Source organism: Dermacentor variabilis, chromosome 1 (assembly GCF_050947875.1).
Source record: "Dermacentor variabilis isolate Ectoservices chromosome 1, ASM5094787v1, whole genome shotgun sequence".
Lineage (NCBI taxonomy): Eukaryota > Metazoa > Arthropoda > Arachnida > Ixodida > Ixodidae > Dermacentor > Dermacentor variabilis.
This window is the reverse complement of record NC_134568.1, coordinates 65,331,376-65,352,513: the sequence shown is the minus strand read 5'-3', so window position 1 is coordinate 65,352,513 and position 21,138 is coordinate 65,331,376. Positions and strand designations below refer to the sequence as shown.

Sequence of the window (21,138 nt, the reverse complement as noted above, 5' to 3'; positions counted from 1 at the left end):
TTGAATTGGATTATAGGGCTGTATGTGCCATAACCCCAATCGGATTATGAGGCACGCCGTACTGGCGGACTTCGGATTAATTTTGACACCGTGATGTTGTTTAACGTGTCACAAAATCTAAGAGCACGTGCGTTTTCTATTTCGCCCCCGTCGAAATGCGGCTGCTGCGGTCGGGATCAAACCCGCGACCTCTAGCAATGCCATAGCCGCAAAGTTACCGCGGCGGGCAGAGAAGTGTTGATTTGACGGTCGACCGCTTCCGCAGTGTCGCCTGGACCCTGCGATGCGCTTTAATTAATGCGGCTCTGCTTCTGCACGCCCTGCGTAATTTGTCGGCTTGACATATTTGCATGGTGTTTATTTTTCAGAAACAGCAGAAACTTACTGTACCGTACCTTGAACTTAAGCTTATCCAGTTTCCCGGCAACCGCTGTTGTGTCTACAGTAGTAGGGTTTCCTTGCCTTCCCACGTCATCTTGCCCCCCCCCCCCCTTTGTATAGGAACTTCCTCTTCTCCTCCCTCCTCTCTATAGGTCGGTGTGTCATGTGTACATCATCGCCTGTGTATTCTTGCAGTGCAGTGAGAATGTGCATATTTATTTTCACAAAATCCGGCAAAAGTAGCGGGGACCGACCTCTCGGTCTAATTTGCGGAGTTCCCTATGAACTTCGTTCAACGTAAAATCACAATACTCGGACCACATAACTTTGGCAACGCTGTCATCGCGATTGCATCCATTGATCGGGGTCACTTTGCGTGTAATGCGATTACCTCTACAATACGATGTCATTAGTTTGCATCACCATCTTTATGTCTGATATAAAGCTTGCAATAAGTTTACCCGCCGTGGTTGCTCAGTGGCTATGGTGTTGGGCTGCTGAGCACGAGGTCGCGGGATCGAATCCCGGCCACGGCGGCCGCATTTCGATGGGGGCGAAATGCGAAGACACCTGTGTGCTTAGATTTAGGTGCACGTTAAAGAACCCCAGGTGGTCAAAATTTCCGGAGTCCTCCACTACGGCGTGCCTCATAATCAGAAAGTGGTTTTGGCACGTAAAACCCCAAATATTATTATTATTATTATTATTATGTAATAAGTTTAGCCACAATCCATACTAGTCTGCGCCCCATGACCATTTCTTTAAACATATAGCAGCATATTGGTGCAATTCACTTACCTTTCCTGGACGCAGGATCCACTTCCCGCTGGTGACGTACGCTCCCGTAATCTCCTCCGAGAAGGTCTACCATGAGCAGTTCAGCGTCGCCGACAACACCAACGCTTGTTTCGAGCCGGCAAACCAAATGGTGAAGTGCGATCCGCACCACAGCAAGTACATGACCTGCTGTATGATGTAACGCGGCGACGTGGTGCCCAAGGATGTCAATGCTGCGATTGCGGCCATCAAGAACAAACGCACCATCCAGTTCGTCGACTCGTGTCCCACAGGTTTCAAGGTCGGCATCAACTACCAGCCGCCCACCGTGGTGCCCGGCGGAGACCAGGCCAAGGTTCCGCGTTCCGTATGCATGTTGTCCAACACGACAGCCATCGCAGAGGCCTGGGGCCGAGTGGACCACAAGTTCGACCTCATGTACGCCAAGCGCGCCTTCGTCTACTAGTACGTGGGCGAAGGCATGGAAGAGGGCGAGTTCTCCGAGGCCTGTGAGGACATGGCCGCCCTCGAGAAGAACTACGAGGAGACTGGCATGAACTAGAACGAGGAAGTAGACGAGCACGAGGGGTACTATAGGCCGAGCACTACGTTCCCTCGGCAAGAACCATGCACTTCACTCTAACTTAAGATTACCGGTTGTGATCAAAATTTTGTAGTAAAAGTTGATTGCTCCCCTCCATCTTCAGTTCTTCGAACGTTCGGTTCTAAACCCTTACCTTACTCTGCCTCGCAGAAAGGAGATCCAAACACGCTCTCGCGCTCTCCCTCGAAGCCCTTCCTTTAAAGGCACCGTAAGTGCCGAACTGTAAACATCTGACACATTTTTGCTTCATATTTTTCCGTGTCCTTTTCTGCTTTGCGATATTTTGCCCCATCGGCATCCTGTAAGTAAACAAAGAAAGCATGCAGTGCCTGGACCAAATTAAACACTTTAGAGAGAAATTTATTTACAGAAAGACAGAGAGGTCAGCCTGAGCTATAACTTGCTCTGGCCTGCTACACTACACTGGGGAAGAGGGACGGGGAGGGAAAGGGCTGATGAATGATGATGGTATAAGGAAGATATGCGTATATACGAATTCACAGAGTTGTGGCCTCTCTAAATCCGTGCGTCCAGCCCAGTGGCTTGGAGAAAAGCTATAGCGGCTCTTGTTACCAGGGCTGCGCTGTTTGCATTAGGCCAAGGACCTAAAAGAAACTCGTCCGGTAGCGGTCTCTCATGGATCCTTGCAATGGAAGAGACAAGTTGCTGTCGTTCTTGCGCGTAGGCGGGACACACACAAAATATATGTTCAAGTGTCTGGCACCTCACAGCATTCAGAGTTTGGGCTAGTATCAGTGGCACCTATCATATGTCTATAACGGCTAGTGAATGCGACACCAAGGCGAATCCGGTGAACCATGCTCGTGTGGCTTCTTTTGAGCTTGTGAGGCATACGAAATTTCATTTCTTGGCCCCATTTGTGTAATCGCTTGTGTCGTCGATCTGGTTGGGTCCAGTGTTCTAACGTAGAGTTGCGGTTTACGCGACGAAGTAGGGCGTTTGTGTCTATACGTGAGAACGGAATGCGTACTTCACAAGCATTATCTAAAGCAGTTTTCGCTTCAGCGTCTGCCTGTTCGTTCCCGATCAGGTCACAGTGTGAGGGTATCCACTGAAAGGTGACAGTGTGGCCATTTGTAGTTGCGTGGTCGAGGCGTTCTGTAATTTCTATAGCCATGGAATAATACGGGCCCCGTCTGAGGACACAGTCAATCGTTTGAAGAGCTGGCTTGCAATCGCAGAATATCGTCCATGCGTGAGGAGGCTCCTCGGAGAGAAATCGAAGTGCCTCCCGGATAGCAACAAGTTCTGCGGCAGTTGATGTTGAGCTATGGTCTAGTTTAAACCGCCGAGCGATGGTCATATGTGGAATGACAAAGGCTGCAGTGGAGGCATATGGTGTGACAGAGCCATCGGTATACACGTTGTTGCAAATGGGTCGCAAACCCCAACGGTAGCGTTGGCCTGGTGGCCTGGGGCACAGCTGGAAGCATCCGAAGGTCCTGGCAAAGGATGAGTCGATTGCTAACAGAACAACTTGTTTATTATAGCATCGCAAAAGAGCGGTCGGTCAGGTCGACCGAAGTGGAGAGACAGGAGAGCACGTTACTCGACGGAAGAAATCGAAGCCTCTCTCGGCGTCCGGGGCAGCTGCTTTTATACTTTCGGAGTCAAGGGCAAGAAGGAACGGCTTGCGAGAGGCGCCCGTGACGGCGGGGCACGGACACGCTGAGAGACACGTTGAGACAAGAAGTGACGCATCCGCCGGGCCGGCGCCGGTCAGACCTCCTCGCTTCAAAGTTGGGGAGCTCCTCTCCCCGGCTGCCGCGCTTTGACAAGCGTGGGCACCAACATGCACACACACTCACACACACACACGAAGACACGTGGCACTGAAACATGCCTGGACGCGCATAGCAGGAGGCGTTGGGACAGCGCTGAACTGTCCAAAATGTCCGCCGCTATGAACGAAGCCCCGGCGTCCGTTGCATCCGCGCCGGCATTACCGCACGTCGGAGGCGAAACGTAACAACGTGTACATTATCTGCGTACTTTGCAGAAATGTGCCACAGGGTGAGTTGCCTGAGGCCAATAGATGCAACGGATGACTTTTTAGTAATTCCAGGTATTGTTATGATTGGGGGCTCAATCCCATCGCTCGTGGTCCGTTGTCAAGATTGGAGTCGGGCATGAATTAGAAGGTAGCTGGCCCATGCCGTCGTCCAACTTATCCACGCTGAGGACGTTGATGAAGGGAAGGACTGCTTCTCATCGAGAACGAGGAATATGGGTTTATTTACAGTATTTACATGCAGTTCATCAGTCTAGCATGACTGCGAGAGAAAGTGCGTCAGTCTAACACGACTGCTTGAGAGAGTGTCTCAGTCTAACATGACTGCATAAGAAAGTGTATCGAGCATCCGCACAACACCCGTTTATAAGCACTCGGTCCTCCCCCGATTCCAAGGTCGCGGAAACGTTCGTCCAGGCATCGTACACATGCCGCCTCTCCGCGGGACGGTTTACACACACACACACACACACACACACACACACACACACACACACACACACACACACACACACACACACACACACACACACACACACACACACACACACACACACACACACACACACACACACACACACACACACACACACACACACACACACACACACACACACACACACAGGTTCTTGGTCCGAAACTGACATCACACGAATTTCGTAGAACTCGGAGCGGACCCTCGCAGCGAGCCCGGGTAGCCTTTGTCTTGCGTCTCGGTCGGCGCGTGGGAAGAGGTCTCCGACGACGTTCTCGCGGCAACTCCCCCACTCATAGCAGATCAGGTCCGCGTTGGTGAGTTCGGTAACAATAGTTGGCCCGCCGAACTCATTCAGTCACAACGGCGACGAGGCTAGAGCGAAACGGTGGCGGTTTCAGCACAAAGCCTGCTTCGTCAAACGCATCCTAGCTGAAGCGACGGAGAGTGGAGGACGCGCGTATTGTTCCCGACACAAAGTCGACTTAGTCACGCCGTGGCTAGAGGTTGGCGGCGGCGCTCCTGGAAAGTTGCGGCCACTGTCGCAACTGGTTGGCAAAACTTGCACTGCAGCTGGCCGCTCTTAACAGCGCCTCCATGGCCCGGAAAATCTCTACTGTCTAGCGCTGACAACCGCTGGGCAGGAAGAGAACGGCTGGTGGCCAGGGGGTGATGTTTTGGCACGCAGTAATCACTTGTGCAATGATGTCACCGCCCCATAACATCCAACAAGGACAGGCAACTGCAAAATGAACCCCCCAACACGGCTCTGCGCCGAGATGACGTACATTGGCTCTCACTTTAGACCCGCTAGGCTTCAAAGAAAACGTAAGTGCGGAAATAAAACTGCTGCATTTCGCTATGCCAATTTTTGAAGCAATTTCGTGCTGACAAATTCAGCAATCATGGAGAAAATCCTGCTAAATGAGAGGGAATCTTCTTGGCTTAACAAAATTAACACTAGTAACCCTAAAATTTAGACGGGACCCTCAAACGCAGAATTCAAATTAGTCTGCTCAAACCAGCCGCATTGCTACGCAACTTTCCCTTCTTATATCTAACGGAGAAGTTGTACTCTTGGAGAGTGAATCTCCATCGGAGGAAGCGACCATTTTTGTGTGATATTTGATTGAGCCCCGTCAGAGGACAGTGGTCGGTCTCGAAGATGAACTTCGCTCCGTACAAGTAACACGACAACTTCTGGGCTGCCCAAACTAAACAAGCGCATTCCTTCTCTGAAGCGCTGTAGGCTTCCTCTCTTACATTTAGTTTACAGCTGGCATAGAGGATAGGATGCTCCTCGTTATTGTCGCCGACCTGGCTAAGTACCACGCCCATACCTCTGTCGCTTGCGTCGCATTGAACTATGAATTCCTTTGTGTAGTCTGGCGCGCGAAGCACAGGACGAGAAACCAATAGCCTTTTCAAACTTTGGAAAGCGTTCTGTTTGTTTTTATCCCAGTGTACGTTACTCGGTGCTCCCTTTCGGAGGGCGTCCGTTAATGGACTTGCCATTTGCGAGTAATTCGGAATGTACCGTTGATAGTACCCCACAAGTCCCAAAAATGAACGAAGGTCTGTTTTCGTGCGCGGTTGAGAAAATTCTCCAATCGTAGCTATTTTCAGCTCGGCCGGCCGTCTCGTGCCTTGGCCGACAACATGGCCCAGATAAGTAACCTGTGAACAATCAAATCTACACTTTTCCGCTTTCATCGTTAAAGCGGCTTCCCTCAACCGTCAGAACACCTGTTTGAGGTGCGATACGTGTTGTTCCCAGCTGTCCGAAAAAAATTGCTGCATCATCAAGATAGGGCAAGGCGAACTCCTGCAAGTCTTTTAGGACAATATCCATTAACTTAGAGAAGCTAAACGGCGCGTTCTTCAGCCCGAAGCTGAGTGCGAGAGGGCGAAAAGTGCCTACAGGTGGGATGAATGCGGCATAGCGGCTGGCACTTTCTGAAAGGGGAACTTGCCAGTACCCCCGCACGATATCTATAGTTGAAATGTATTTAGCAGCGCTAACCTTTTCAATTCGTTCCTCAATGTTGGGTATCGGGTACAGCTGATCCCTATAGTGATGGCATTTAACTTCCTGTAGTCAACACACGGACGAAGGTCCTTGTTAAGGGTTTCTATCAGTATTAGCGGTGACTTGTAGTCACTCTCAGCGGACTCAATAACTCCCAACTCTAGCATGCGCTGTATTTCTGCCTCCATAATATCTCTCTGTCTTGGAGACACCCTGTAAGGCTTTGATCTTACGGGTTCGGCTGATGTCAGCTCTATTTCATGCGTTATTAGTTCGGTTCTACCCGGCCGATCGCTGAATCTGTCGAGATATTCCCCTAACACCCCTTTTAGCTCATCTAGCTGCTCGGGTCTAAGAGCGCGCGAGCTTACCGAATGTTTTACTACTTCTTCTAGGCCGATTTGAGAGTTGGAGGTCGCCTTATACTCCTTAAACTTGGTACTAGTGCCCTCCTGCTCTTTGATGGTATAGTTAATGACTCCGCTCCGCTCTACATACGGCTTCATCAAACTGCAGTGATATATCCTCACCTCCTTCCTGCGACCGGGCATTTTCAAACATAGTTAGTATCTGAAAGTTTGTGCAACACTTTAACGGGCCCGTCCCAGTGAACTTCAAGCTTGTTCTTTCTTGAAGGTTTGAGGATCATTACCTGGTCTCCGGCGTTAAACGTACAAAGCCTCGCATTCTTGTCGTAATAGAATATGGCGTTCTTTTGAGCTACTCCCATGTTCTTTCCGACTAGTTCTTGGGTTGCGCTTAGCCGTTCCAGCAGATTTAGCACGCATTCAACCACTGTTGGACTCTTCCCTCTTTCCTCCCACATCTCTCTTAACATTCTCAGTGGAGAACGGAGTGTCCTCCCATACACTAGTTCTGCTGGCGAGAACCCTGTCGCTTCATGTAGAACCGTTCGCAAAGCAAACAAAGTTGCCGGCAGACAGTACTCCCAGTCCTCCTTATGCTCGTAACAAAGCGCACGCAAAACTCGCTTAAGCACTAAATCCCACCTTTCTACACTGTTTGACTGAGGGTGATAGACAGAACTGTGTATTAACTTTACCCCGCACTTTTGCAAAAATGTGGAAGTCAGTGCGCCCGTGAATACTGATCCTTGATCCGCCTGAATTTCGGCTGGAAACCCAACTCGTGCAAACACTGTCTAAAGCGCGTCTACTACTTCGGTGGAGCTGAGCTCTTTCAGAGGGATTGCTTCTGGAAACTTTGTAGCCAGACACAGCACGGTAAACAAGTATCCTGATTTTTTTTTGGTAGAGGCCCTATCGTGTCTATTACAAGTTGTCTGAAAGGTTCTGTTATTAAAGGCACTACCTTTAGTGGAGCTTTCCATGTCTCTCCTGGTTTACCCGAGCGCTGGCAGGTATCGTATGATCTTACAAAGTTTTCTACGTCTTTGAAACAACCAGACCAGTAGTATTCCATAAGCAATCTCTCCTTTGATTTGTTTATGCCTAGGTGGCCGGGCCACCCATTTCCATGACAGAAACTCGAAAGGTCCTCCCTATACTTAGTAGGTACGACTAACTGACCTATAATCCTATCCTTTCGATCTCTGTAGTGCCGATACAACAATCCTCCTTTCTCATGTATCGTCACGTTGCGCCTAGCAATGCCTTCTTTGGCTGTGTGATGTAATTTAGCTAAGCTCTCATCATTCTTCTGCTCGGCTGCCAATGACACGTAAGAGCTGATCAAAGTTCTTTGAGGCCGGTGATAATAACGACACTGTCTCGCTTGTGAGTGCGTCAGCTTGCTCTTCCTGCAGGCTTGAACTTTGACACTCTAGTGCTACGCTCTCATTGAGCTGGTCAGCTGGCAGGCTCTCCTCAACTGATTTGTTGTCCCTCGGGCCTAGCTCGGATTCGGGTATTGAAGTTATACCTTTTTCTGCTTCCGCTGGAGCAGCTTGTGCATTTTCAGCTGAATGCGACGCGATATTACGAGCTTGGCCGCGGGTCAATGCCTGTACTATGCCCTCTTCAAGTTAAGCCCTTTTTCACACAGTTACTGATTCGAACGATTGGAAAAAATGTAAGGGTACTGCAGTGACAAAAATTTGGAAACTGCAGCCTCGGTCTCTAGGTCCCCGAATGGTCCACTGATTTTGACTTTGGCCATGGGCAGACATACGCTGTGTTCTTCTACAACCTGTTTGATCCATGCTACTTCTCCGGTGAAGTCATCTATCGTCACGTAAGACGGATGGACAATGTCCATCGTGGCGGCACTGTCTCTTAGCACTCGGCATGGTTTGCCATTAACTTGCAGGTCGTGAAGATAGGGGCCTAAAAGTTCCATGTTCTCGTCTTTTTCCTCTACGTAGGAAAAAACTACGCTATGCTTCCCGCAGTTTACAGCTATATGTCCGAGTTTGTGGCATTTATAACAGCGGATCGGCCTAAAAGATTCGAATTTTCTTTTCTGTTCTTTTTGTGCGGTTTCCCCATGAAGTTTCTCCTCGCTCTTTTCTGCGGGCTTTTCCTCCATGTCTACAGGCTCCGATCGTCTAGTCTACGAACCTCTTTTGAACGGAAATGGTTTCCGCGGTCCATTTCGACCGTCTTAGTTTCCGCCCTCGGCGTTCAACTTTCTACGGGTTGCGTACTCTTCGGCCAATTCAGCCGCCCTTTCCACAGTGTTTACATTCCCTCTGTCTTGTACCCACAGTTTCACAGCTTGGGGGATGGTTTTGTAAAACTGCTCTAGACACATGCATTCAATGATCATGTCTCTGCTGTCGTACGCTTCCGCGCTTTTCAGCCACTCGACTAGGTTGGCCTTTAAGCTATATGCAAACTCCGCAGATCCCTCGCTATCTTTCTTGTCTATGCTCCTAAACCTTTGCCGAAAAGCTTCGGCTGAAAGGCGGTATTTGTTCAGAAGACTGGCCTTGACCTTCGCATAATCATATGCATCTTCCGCACTGAGTCTGGCGATTACCTCTGCAGCCTCACACGGCAACCTAGACAGCAACCGCTGTGGCCATGTACTCGGACCGAAGTTCATCTTCTCGCAAGTCCTTTCAAAATTGCTCAGGAACAAACCTATGTCGGTCCCGACCTCAAATGGCTTTAATAGCCTGTCCATGTGGTGTGATTCTGCCTCACTTGATCGTCCCAGAGCCCCTTCACTTCCTTGAGACAACTCCAAACGTTTGCTTTCAAGTTCAAGTTGCATTTTTCTTAAATCGCGATCTTTATCGCGTTCCTCTCTCTCTCGTTCTTCTCTCTTTTTCAGTAGTTCAAACCCCATTACAATTTCTTCCTCACTGGCCTGTTTGGAAATTAGCTTCAGTAATTCCGATTTTCGCATTTCCTTGCGTACATCTAGGCCCAGTTCCTCCCCAACAATCAAGAATTCGTCTCTCAGCAGTGTCCTTAACTCCATGATTGCTGCTTTACTGCCCTCGTCCTGCTCGCTAAATTTAGCTAGGAAAACACAACCTAGCTAACAATCAACAATCTAGCTTCCCTACTGTTTTGAACAGAACCACAAAATGAACCCTAGAGAGTCAAAGCAAGAACCAAGCACTCACCGCAGACACAGCACCACGTCGCAAAGTCCATCTCACCGCTGTCAGCCAGTTGTTATGATTGGGGGTTCAATCTCATCGCTCGTGATCCGTTGTCAAGATTGGAGTAATTAGAAGGTAGCTGGCCCATGCCATCGTCCAACTTATCCACGCTGAGGACGTTGATGAAGGGAAGGACTGCTTCTCACCGAGAACGAGGAATATGGGTTTATTTACACTATTTATATCAGTCTAACATGACTGTTTGAGAAAGTACATCAGTCTAACATGACTGCTTGAGAGATAGTGTCCTGAGCAGCCGCACAACAGCGGTTTTTAAACACTCGGTCCTCCCCCGATACTCAGGTGACGGAAACGGCCGTGCAAGCACCGTAGGCGAGTTGACCAGGCACCGTAGGGGAGACGACCCGGCACGGTAGGGGCATTTATTCCCCGAACTGCAGCGCGCCCGTCGGCCCCCCCTTGTCTGGCGTCTTGGTCGGCGCGTGGGAAGGGGTGTCAGTAGACGTTCCCGCGGCTCAGTAACAATAGTTGGTCCGCCGAGCCCGTTTAGTTACAATGGCGACTTCGTCAAACTCTGCTCCAGCGACGGAGAGTCGAGGACGCACGTATTGTTGTTCACACACAGTCGACTTAGTCACGCCGTGGCTAGAGGTGTGCGGCGACGCTCCCGGAATGTTGCCTCCACCGTCGCAACTGGTTGGCAAAACTTGCACTGCAGCTGGTCGTTCTTAACACCGTAGTTTGCTCCTTACCGAATGCCGAGGGTCCCGTTGCAGTCTTTGACTTTGGGACCCTCGTCTGCATATTGTCTCTTACCAATTCATTGTATTTAAAGAATAATAAACTGAAACTGAAACGGAAGGCCTGTAAGGTATTCATAAATAAATATATGTTTTCTTAAAGTAAATAATATGCACGCGCCGTAAGCAGACACGCGGATTTTTGTGTTTGGTCGTAGTGGTGGTGGTCGCAAACTTTATTGAAAAGGGGATGGGGATCGAAAGGGGGAGGTGGCAGAGGGATCGGGCTCAAGTAAGGCCGTGGGCCTGCTTGGCCTTCTCCGCCCAGTCTACCAGTTCAAGCTGTCGGTCGACGTCCCCGGAACTGAGCCAGGCTGTCCAGTCAGTATCGCTGCTGACGGGGGGATGAGAAAACGGGAGCGAGGTGCACTCCCACATTATGTGTGTGAGTGTCCCTGTTTCTGAACAGAGCCTACATAGGTCGCTTTCCTTGCCCCATGTGATTTTGTTAATGTACTTTGGGTGTGGGTGTGTTTGTCTGGAGTCGCCTTAACGCGACCGCTTGCGTTTTATCGAGTTGTAATTCACATTCCAATCACACTGTTCATAATTAAGATAATACTGTTTGGGCGGCATCTATAATACACTAATAAACAAAAAAAAATAATTGCATACTTTTCCATTTCACGCTTTGCGCACAATTTGTTGCGCCATCTAGCCTTGAAACTGCAAATGCACGCACCAGGACACACGGATTTTCTTTAATCCGCAATGAAACGTACCTTTCCTAAAGCTTGCTGCGCCTTAACTGAAACATTCATTGCGTGTTTGCCCTTTCAGTGGCACTTCACCTTGAATATTTGCCTTTGAACTTGCACACTTACTTCTGCGACTTAGGTTTGTTCGTTCGCTAACAAAGCAAACATTAGATACGCAGTTCTAAAGGTCGATGAAAGGTGCTAGTTGGCGGCTGTTCATACTTTCTGCCCGTCTCATGACGAACTCTTGCACAGACATACCACTTCTACATACCCACGTGAATGCACTGGGGGCATACGTGTTCACGTAAAAATTAACGCGTTTGAGAATAAATAAACTCCAGCACGCGCTTTGTCCACTCGTACACCTTGAGTCATTATTTCCTAATTAGTAAGGGATCATATGGCTGTGAAAAATCGTGTTTTCTCGCCTCATCCAAGCCGCAGCAACAATACCGGAGCGCGCGAAAGCCTCCGCGACGTATGAAAATGGATGGATGGATGGGTGGATGGATGTTATGAGCGTCCCCTTTGGAACGGGGCGGTGGGTTGCGCCACCAAGCTCTTCGAGTGCTCGGGTTCGAACGCTGCGGTGCGGAAAAGGATCCGGCGACGCCCATCGCTGAAATTATGCTCTCTCCGTGCGAATGGGACGACCGCAGCAAAACCTGCCAGCGCGCGCAAATCTCAGAGGCCACGACCTGTCGTGTGGCTTCACCGCTCAGAACACTGTTTTAACGCAGCACCAATGTTAACGACTAAGCGGCGTACTTGCTCTTAGTTGAAACTCTGCCGCTATTTTGAAATATGATGTCCCAAAATGTGTGCTTATTTTTGTTATTGTAATTCACCTGCCACCTCACACTTCCCGCTGCCTAACGACAGAACAGTAGGCTGAGTATCCGTGGGGTCTTGTTGGCAAAGTGAAATGATGAACGACGTACACAGCCGAATTCATTGGGAAATGCTATCTTCATGCGGCGCACGCTTGTTACGTGATAATCTGTCAGCCCTGCACTTTTCGCGTTACATTTGCGCTTTACTTTCTGCCAGTCAGGGCTCAGTAACATTTTAGCAGTGCGTTGAATAACCCAATGCTAAAAAAAATATTTCGCCAATTTCACTTCACCACCGAGAACCCATAACACTTGCGACGCAAAACAAAGCCGAAAAATGTACATATAGTATAGCGGTCAGGATTATGCTCCAGAACTGGGACTTGTTATCGCACCCTTGTTATTATACAACTAGCATTTCCGTTCACCTTAAAACACGCATGACAAGAATGGAGCATAGCGTCAGTCAGTGCTAGCTACTGATGCGTTGCCACACTTGTGGCTCTCGTTTTTGTCTTCGTTCAAACGGCACATAACATTATTAGCCTGCAGCTTATCAAAACAAGAAGTGAAGCTTTTGTTTCTAACAACAAATAAAAAACGAGACTTAAGATCCCGAGCTGCCTTCCTCCTCCTGAAGTGAAAAAAGCTATATCCGCAAAACTTGGTGTACCGGCAGCACAGTTCTGCAGGCGCTACGTTGGAAGTAGAATGTTTTCATTTGAGGTTTTCCCTCTCTGCTTCTTGAGACACTTATACGGTGTCACCATTTGCACGACGAGACAATATAACCTTCGCGCATGCGACGGCTTGCCATATACTGCTCCCGCAATGGAGTCGCCTCCACCTCCACTGCCTCTTTCTCTCTCTTTTATTAATTGAACACGCTAAACATTCGCATGGCTCACATTTAATTACGATCGGACGAGTTTAACGACGACAATGTGCGTCAACAGTTCTCTCTTGCTGTCCTATTACCACGGAGCGGGGCCAACCGATGGTGAATGCATTCGTCTCGTCGAGCAACGAAAGCAGATGTGCGCTCACGCGCGCGTCAACAAACGCGCTTCGTCCTCGCTTGTCAGATCTCGTCCTCCACCGGAAGCACGACCCTCGAGCCGGGATTCGGAGTGAAGGGTGCGGGAACGGCGACGCGGTACCTGGCATAGGGCGCCGGCGGGGGAGTCGCTGGAGGAGGCGCGCTCGTCTTGTGCGCTCCAGTGGCCGGGCTGGAACGCGACTGACCGGTGTAGTTGGAGCCCTGGGCGACGGCCTGCGCGTATGAGCCGAGCGACAGGAACACGGACAGGGCGAGCGCCACGAGAAAGGCGACCGCGCCGCCCAACACCACCAGCGTCTGCGTACGGTCGGGCAGCCGCATTTCGGACAGTATCACCACCCGCCGCCGACGGCGGCGCTTCTGGTGGAGCTTGAAGGGTGTTTCCGACTTAGGGCCCATCTCTGCTTCTTCTTCTTCTTCTTCTCCTACTTGGCTTTTTGGTTGATGGTGATGATGATTTGATTCGCGGGGTTAACGTCCCGAAATAATACTCGGGCTATGAGAGACTCAGTTAAGTTCGCTGACATTTCTGTGCTGTCATTTACTCTAAGTGTACACAAGTTTCATCAATATCGCTGCTCTTAAAACACGAGCTGAATGGCCACTACAATCGTGTCTCCGCAAGATTGCTCGCCTTTCATTCCTTCACAAGCTGCATCACCATCCGACTATATGCATCGTGATTTCTTCCAGAAACCCACAGCCACGTTTCCGCGCCGAGACCACCATTTTAAAATCAAATATGTAAAGTACGTACGCGAAATCTCACTTTTTCATGTCATTTATTCCTCGCATTATCACTGAATGGTATAATCTGTCGCCGCACATCGCCCCTCAGCCTGACGTCACACGATTCCGAGAATTAATACGCACGTTGAACGAAAAGCGATAACTGTTTGCCGATTCGTCTGCAAATTTCACTCGATATAATTGCAACGCACGTGCAGTTGTGTTCATGTGTAAAATAAATTCACTCTCACTTAGCACTTCCATCTATTAATTATTTATGTGTTACATTTATTATGTTATATAGGCTACGTTTTTATTATCATAGTTTCCCATGTCTCATTAAATGACAATCAGTGCTTTTCTATGCACTAATCCTTTTTTCATTCAGTGTTTTCGTTCATACTGTTTGATGATCACCGGGACTAGGACATCGCATTGTCTTTCGTTACATTCGCATATAACTCTTCACGACATCACACTGCCGGCTACTTTCCTGTTTACCTTTTGTTTAGACGTGACCCCCTCCTCCCCTCCAACACGCTGCTCCCTTCTGATGTGGCCTGCAGTACCGTGAGCACACGTAATGTCCTTGACTGCGCTGTCTTCACCCGAGCGAGAGAGAGAGAGAGAGAGAGAGAGAGAGAGAGAGAGAGAGAGAGAGAGAGAGTAAACTTTATTTGATGCAGAGGTGGTGCTCTGCAGAGCGCCTATGGATGGGTTCTCAGTCCAGGACTCCCGCGGCCCTAGCTGCCCGTCTGGCACATTAAGCCAGCCAAATATGGTCATCCGGTTCCCAGCTGGACAGCGCAGCTTCCCACTTCTCCGGCATGGCGTTGTGTATCATGGGTACTGCCTTTATATTCTGGCATCCCCATGTTGTATGGTATACTGTGGGTTTCTCACCACACCAGGGACAAATGTCTCTGCATACTGTTGGATGTACCTTATTATATATAAGCATGACATGGATGTGAATTTGTAGCTGCCACCACCGACTGCTCCCTGTTTAATTTATTGTGGGGCGGGGTATACCGCCTTCTGGTTTTCCAGAAATGCTCCAAAATGTCGCCGTAGGTATGGGTCACCGCTTCTGTGCCTCTGGCCTCCGATTTCTCTCGGCTTGCGTGTCCTCGAGCTACGAGATCATCCTGAAGATTCCCAGCGATGCCCTCATGCACCGGGGCCCAAATTTTCTTGTGGTTTTCTTTGCTTTCGCCACCGGCCTTTAAGATGCCCGCTGCTTAATTTATTCCCTATCCTACCATTGGTGAATGCCCGGCAGACTTCCTGAGATTCCATAATAATTACTAGCGAGCGCCCGGTCCTGTTGCCTTCGTCCGCCGCTATAGAGCGACGGTGGCCTCCTCGGCGTCAGACACGGGGCAGTTCTTCACCGATGCGCTGACCTTCTCGTTTAGTCGGGAGTCGATGATCGTCACTACTTCGTCCCTCCCGTTAACGTATGTAGCAGCGTTTGCGTAGACGGTGCTACTTCTGTTCTGGTAGATTCTGGTTATGGCTTCCGCCCTGACTCTGCGTCTGCACTGGTAGCGGACGAGATGCATGTGCTTCGGGATGGCAACCACCTTAAACGTAGACCTCATCTTGTCCGGTATGTCTACCGTGCGTTCGATATCTCGTATGCTGTCCTGGTGCCCCAGTCTGCGGAGGAGGACTCGTCCTGTTGTACGCTGCAGTGTAATCTTCTCTTTTGAGAGGCGGGCTCTGCCTCCCTTTGTTCATCATAGGTATTTGTCATGATCAGGTTTAGTAGTTTTGTGGTTGCGGTTCGTGTTGGAAGACCCAGCGCTGTCTTATAAGCTTTCCTGATGATTGCCTTAACTTGTTCACTTTCCCTTTGGCTTAGATGCTGGTAATGGAGGATGTAGGTGACTTTGCTCACCACTGGCGCTCGTACCAGCTTCAGTGTATCTTTTCCCTTCAACCCCTTTCTTCTATTTGTGATGCGCATAATATTTTTTTGTTACTTGGGCCGCAGACCCAGACAGCAGCCTGGTTGTGTGGTCCGCCCTCTGGTTAGATTGAATCAACATTCCTACTATCCTTAGTGTCTGTACTTCCGGTATGCGGACGCCGGCCAGCGTGACTATTAGGTCTACTTTGCCATCCTGTCTGGGCCTGCGCATCCTAAGTATTTCCGACTTAACGGGGGAGCAGGATAGTCCCCTTGCCCTTGCGTCACTGTCTACACAGTCGGCGGCCGCTTGCAGTCTCTCTTCTTTGAGTCCCAGCGAGCCCTCCGTCGTCCATATTGGCACGTACGAGTTTGTGCCGCTGTGCAGAAAAGTACGTTGGGACGTGAAGAGGAGGTTGAAGTGTCTCGACGATCGGTAAATGGTGTTACCCTGGCCCTGGCTACTGAGCTACAGCCTTGTAACTGTATATATTGTAAATAGATATATTTTCTCCCCGTAACAATATCGTTATTTCGTCGACGTACATTGCCTGTCGGATACCGTCCATGGTGTTCAGTTTCTCCGCCACGCCAACCTTTGCGATGCTGAAGCGAACGCGTGAGATCACGGACCCTTGTGGCGTGCCCTTGTTGGGCAGCCTGAACATGTCTGACCTCAGGTCCCCCATCTCTATGGTCACAGTCCTGTCTATAAGGAAGGCCTTGACGTAGCCATGGATCTTTCTTTCGCAATTTAAGTTGTTCAGACCCGATAGTATGTCTTCATGGCTAACGTTGTCGAAGGCCCCCTTGAGGTCGAGGGCCATGACCACATGCTCTACATACTTTGGAATATTGCTCAGAACTTCCTCCTTGATGAAAAGTAGGATGTCGTGCGCTGATAACATGGACCGGAACCCAAACCTCGTGTGAGGCATGAGGTCGTTATCTTCCAGATATTTTGTAGCCTGATCATAACGATCCTTTCATACAGCTTCTCTAGCATGAGGTCAGTGAGACTGGCCACAAATTTTCTAAGCTTAGCTTTTTGCCTGGCTTTGGGATGGTGATGATCTCTTCGTGTCGGCACTCTTCCAAAACGGTCTCCGCCTCCCAGTGCTCGTTCGAGAAATTCGTAATGCACTTAATGAGTTCCGCCCTTAGATTTCTTATAATTGCGTTGCCGATCTCGTCTGCTCCTGCCTCCGTGCTCTTGACAGCCATTCTGACCGCCGCTTCTTGCATAATGGGACGGTCGAGTTTATCGTTTTCGGCGCCTCGTTACGTTTCCGCGCAATCGGGGATGTCCGCGACCCCAACGTATCGCTCCCTGATTTTGTCTAGTAGCTCCAGGTCACCACCCTGGTAGTTGTGGGTAATTCTGTGTAGCGTCTTGTTGTTTGCCGCTTTGGACTTAGTTGGGTCGATGATATTCCTCAGGAGCAGCCAATTTTTGGCAGTCCCTAGCATTCCCTTGAGCGAGTCGCAGAGTTCGCCCCAGTTTTGGCTGGAAAGCTCTTGCGCGTACTGCTCTGTTTAGGCTGTGATCGCAGCGATATTTAGCTTGAGTTTCCTGCTGCCTTTCTGTCTCCTCCACCTCTTAGTCATGTTTCTACGAGCTTCCCATAGGCGGAGATGATGATGATCTATTTCAGGGGTGGTGTCCGTCCTCTCCACTGTCTTTGTGGCCCTTTCGTACGCCTCACTGATCCCTCTGCTCCATTCCTGGAGGGTTCGAATCGGATCCTTTTCGCAGTCATGTTAAAAACGTTCTAGTCTATTATTTTCTCCTGTCTGAACTTTTTTCGGAGTCTCGCGGTGGCGACCCGCACTGAAATGATAAATTGATCGGTCCCGAGGTTCTCTTCCGTGTTTTCCCAAAATACGTCGCTGGTGTGTTTTACAAAGACGAGGTCTGGGCTCGTATCTTTGCTAACGATGTTTCCTATTCTAGTCGGCTTTGTAAAGTCTGCCACTAGTTCTATATCTGCTTGTGTTGCCGCTTGAGCCAGATTCTTCCCCTTGCTTGTTTACCTTACATAACCCCAGCTCTTGTGTTGAGCATTGAAGTCTCTTAAGACCACCAAGACGTTCTTCTTGGCTGCCTTGCTTGCTGCTTTGATATGTAGCTCGAAGTCAGGGTCCTCTTGCCTGGGCAGGCTGTACACATTCAGAACGAATACGCTCCCCTTGCCTATCATGTGCGCAGAGGCATACCAGGCATACGTGTCTGGCTTATGGGGCTTCAGCCCCTCCCAAAAGAAAGTTTTTCGTGCTGTCATGCACCGCCGACCAAGACAACCCACGGCGCCGGAAATCATTCTCGATTTCATCTAGAAGGTCTTTTTCACGCTCGGAAAGACATTTCAGCGCGTACATTGCGAACTCGGGCTAGATTTAATGGCAACGCCCACGCACCTGGAGTCACATAGCGCAAAAAGTCCCATCCAAGAACAAAGTTTCAAGGGCGTTTTGATGGCGAGAGGGCTTGTCGAGGCACCTCGCGGAGGCCGCGGAATTTACGGAGTCTTCGATTCTCCTAACATTCTGGCTTGACGCCTTGCGTGCGGACCCTAAGGTATGCCATAAGTTCCTCGGGTGGAGTGCCCGCCTCGATGCCGTGAACGATGCCGTGAACGACTGCACGATCCACTCCGTCCGGAGCTGCCACGTACGCGTTCACCTCGCACAACTTGCCGCCAAGGGTCAGCTTTGTGATTCTTCTCAAGAGGTTAGGGGCTTCCTCCGTGGGTGTGCTAGCAGTGATGACGTTCGAGCCGTTGCGAAGCCTTATAAGCAGGTCTTCGTCCTTGCACATTTCGTAGTCGCCACGCGCAGCTGCGACAGCTCGCGCCACTTGATGGTTGGTGAAATTCCGAACAATCAGTCCTTTCTTAGGTCTAATTATCACGTTTATGTCATTTTTCGGTAGCGGAGGCAGTCTTCTACGGAAGGTCCGTTTCGCTAAACCTTTGTTTTCTAGTGCATTCCTTCCCACGTTGAAATTGTCGTCACTATGACTCACGTTTCGGTGTTCTCTGGAAATCTCCGCAATCTCCGGAAAGTCACAGGATACGCATCTTTCTTTCTCCTCTACGCTCGCCATCCTCAAGGTTTTCTCGACACCATACTGCCTTTTTTCACCTAACGACGATGCTTCTGTCACACAGATATTGTGTTGTGCCGAAGAAGCACATCTCAGAACCCTATCGTGGCATGTTCATGCTAACGCTCGCTACGACGCACAGCATCTGCCCGTCAGATTCGCCACCGGTGACTTCGTGTGGCTGTGGACAACGGTTCGGAAAAGGGGACCTTGTCAAAAGCTTCTCCACGAGTATTGGGGCCCGTTCGTCATTCCCTAATGTTTGAGTGCAGTGACCCTATGTCATGGCTAAAGTGACGGCTGATAACCGCCGTTCACGCAAGACGCAAGTTGTGCACCTTGCACCATTGAAACCGTACCATCAAAGCGCACTCAGACTCGCTCGGTGAGCTTCATCTGCCCCGGAGGAAAATGCAATGCCGCATCGGAGGAGCGTGGAAGAGAAAGAAGAAGTGGGGCCAGGCTTTCGGAGTGATCGGCTGTTTCGGGCCGTCCCATGTCTTCTCTACCCCTTTCACTGTAAAAAAAAATCGATTCTACATCCGTAGCAATATTTACTAAATTGTGGTAAAGAAGAAAAAGAAACTTTAGGCAGTTTAGCTTACACCGGCTAGCTAGAGTTACGACAGGGGCTTGCATACGGAGCGTAGTAACGCTCTCTTGCCTGGCATACTTTGCATAAATAAATCTAAGTTCCCTGCTCTGGATTTTTTCTAACATGTCGGTCAAGTGCTTTTGGTGAGGGTACCAAACTATTGCTGCATATTGTAAGATGGGTCTAATTAGTGTTTTGTACGCTGTTAGTTTCACCTGGGAGGACGTACTAACTAGTTTGCGCCTTAAAAAAATCTAGCAGTTTAAATGCTCGTCTATAGATATGATCGATATGGACGTCCCACTTTAAAGACTGCGTTAACGTGACCTCCAAGTATACTTAACCGTATATATACAACCGCTTGATGTCTGTACCGAAAAGCGTGTACTCAAAATGGAGAGTTGTGTTTCTACGAGTAATCGTAATGCACATTGTTTTATCGGTGCCAATTTGCTTGCCATTTTTATTACACCAGTTGCCAATATTCTGCAAGGATTTGGTAAGTTTTACTTGGTCTTCCGTTTTATTAGCCGGAGTGTATATTACACAGTCGTCTGCGAAGAGCCTTAGTGTAACAACAGGTTCCATGCAAGTATAAATGTCGTTAACGTAAATGAGGAATAGTGTTAGTCCTATAGTACGGGCCCCTGTGGTACGCCAGAAAACACCTTAACACGGTCAGATTCAGCATCATTAAAGCTGACGTACTGAATGCGGTTGGCGAGATAAGCCAAATCCAAGAGACAATTTTTGAATTAATGCCAAATGATTCTTTTACTATAAATAACAAGTGCAGAACGCGGTGGAATGTCTTAGAAAAATAAAAAAAATATTACATCTGTTCGCTGTAGAGAATTCATAGCTGTAGCAAAGTCATTAGCAATTTCTAGGAGCTACGAAGTGGTCGAAAGCCCCCTTCGAAAACCGTGTTGGTTGGGGTAAAGCAAATTGTTATCCTCCAAGAGATTCATGAGCGCTCCATTTATGGTATAATAATAATATTTGGGGTTTTACGTGCCAAAACCACTTTCTGATTATGAGGCACGCCGTAGTGGAGGACTCCGGAAATTTTGACCACCTGGGGTTCTTTAACGTGCACCTAAATCTAAGCATACGGGTGCCATTTATGGTATGTTCCATTAACTTACAACATGTGCTTGTTAAAGATATGGGTCTGTAGGTGTCTGGCAGCTGTTACACCTTTTATTGATAGGTATAACTTTCGCACTCAACTAGTCAGTAGGCAACACCGCTGTTTCCAATGATAAGGCGAATAACTTCTGTAGGAAAGGGGATAACTGAGCAGCATAGCGTCTAAGAAATGTGTTTGAAATTTCGTCCAGGCCATGTGACTTTTTAACGTCAAGTTGTAGAAGTAGATTAAGAACACCAGGTTCTGATATCGTTACGTCTGGAATCTGGGATTCATCTTTTGTTAGTGGTAGATACGAAGGCTGCGTGCGCGTAAAAACTAACTGGAAGTAAGTGTTAAAATCATTTGCAATAGTACGCGCACCTTCAATGAAACTAACCTGAACTTTTCAT

General features: G+C 49.1%; 1 pseudogene; it reads left to right on the top strand.

Moving 5' to 3' along the window:
* The first annotated feature begins 1,339 nt into the window (after positions 1-1,339).
* LOC142571408 (tubulin alpha chain-like) lies at positions 1,340-1,743 on the top strand (annotated as a pseudogene).
* The last annotated feature ends 19,395 nt before the right edge of the window (positions 1,744-21,138 follow it).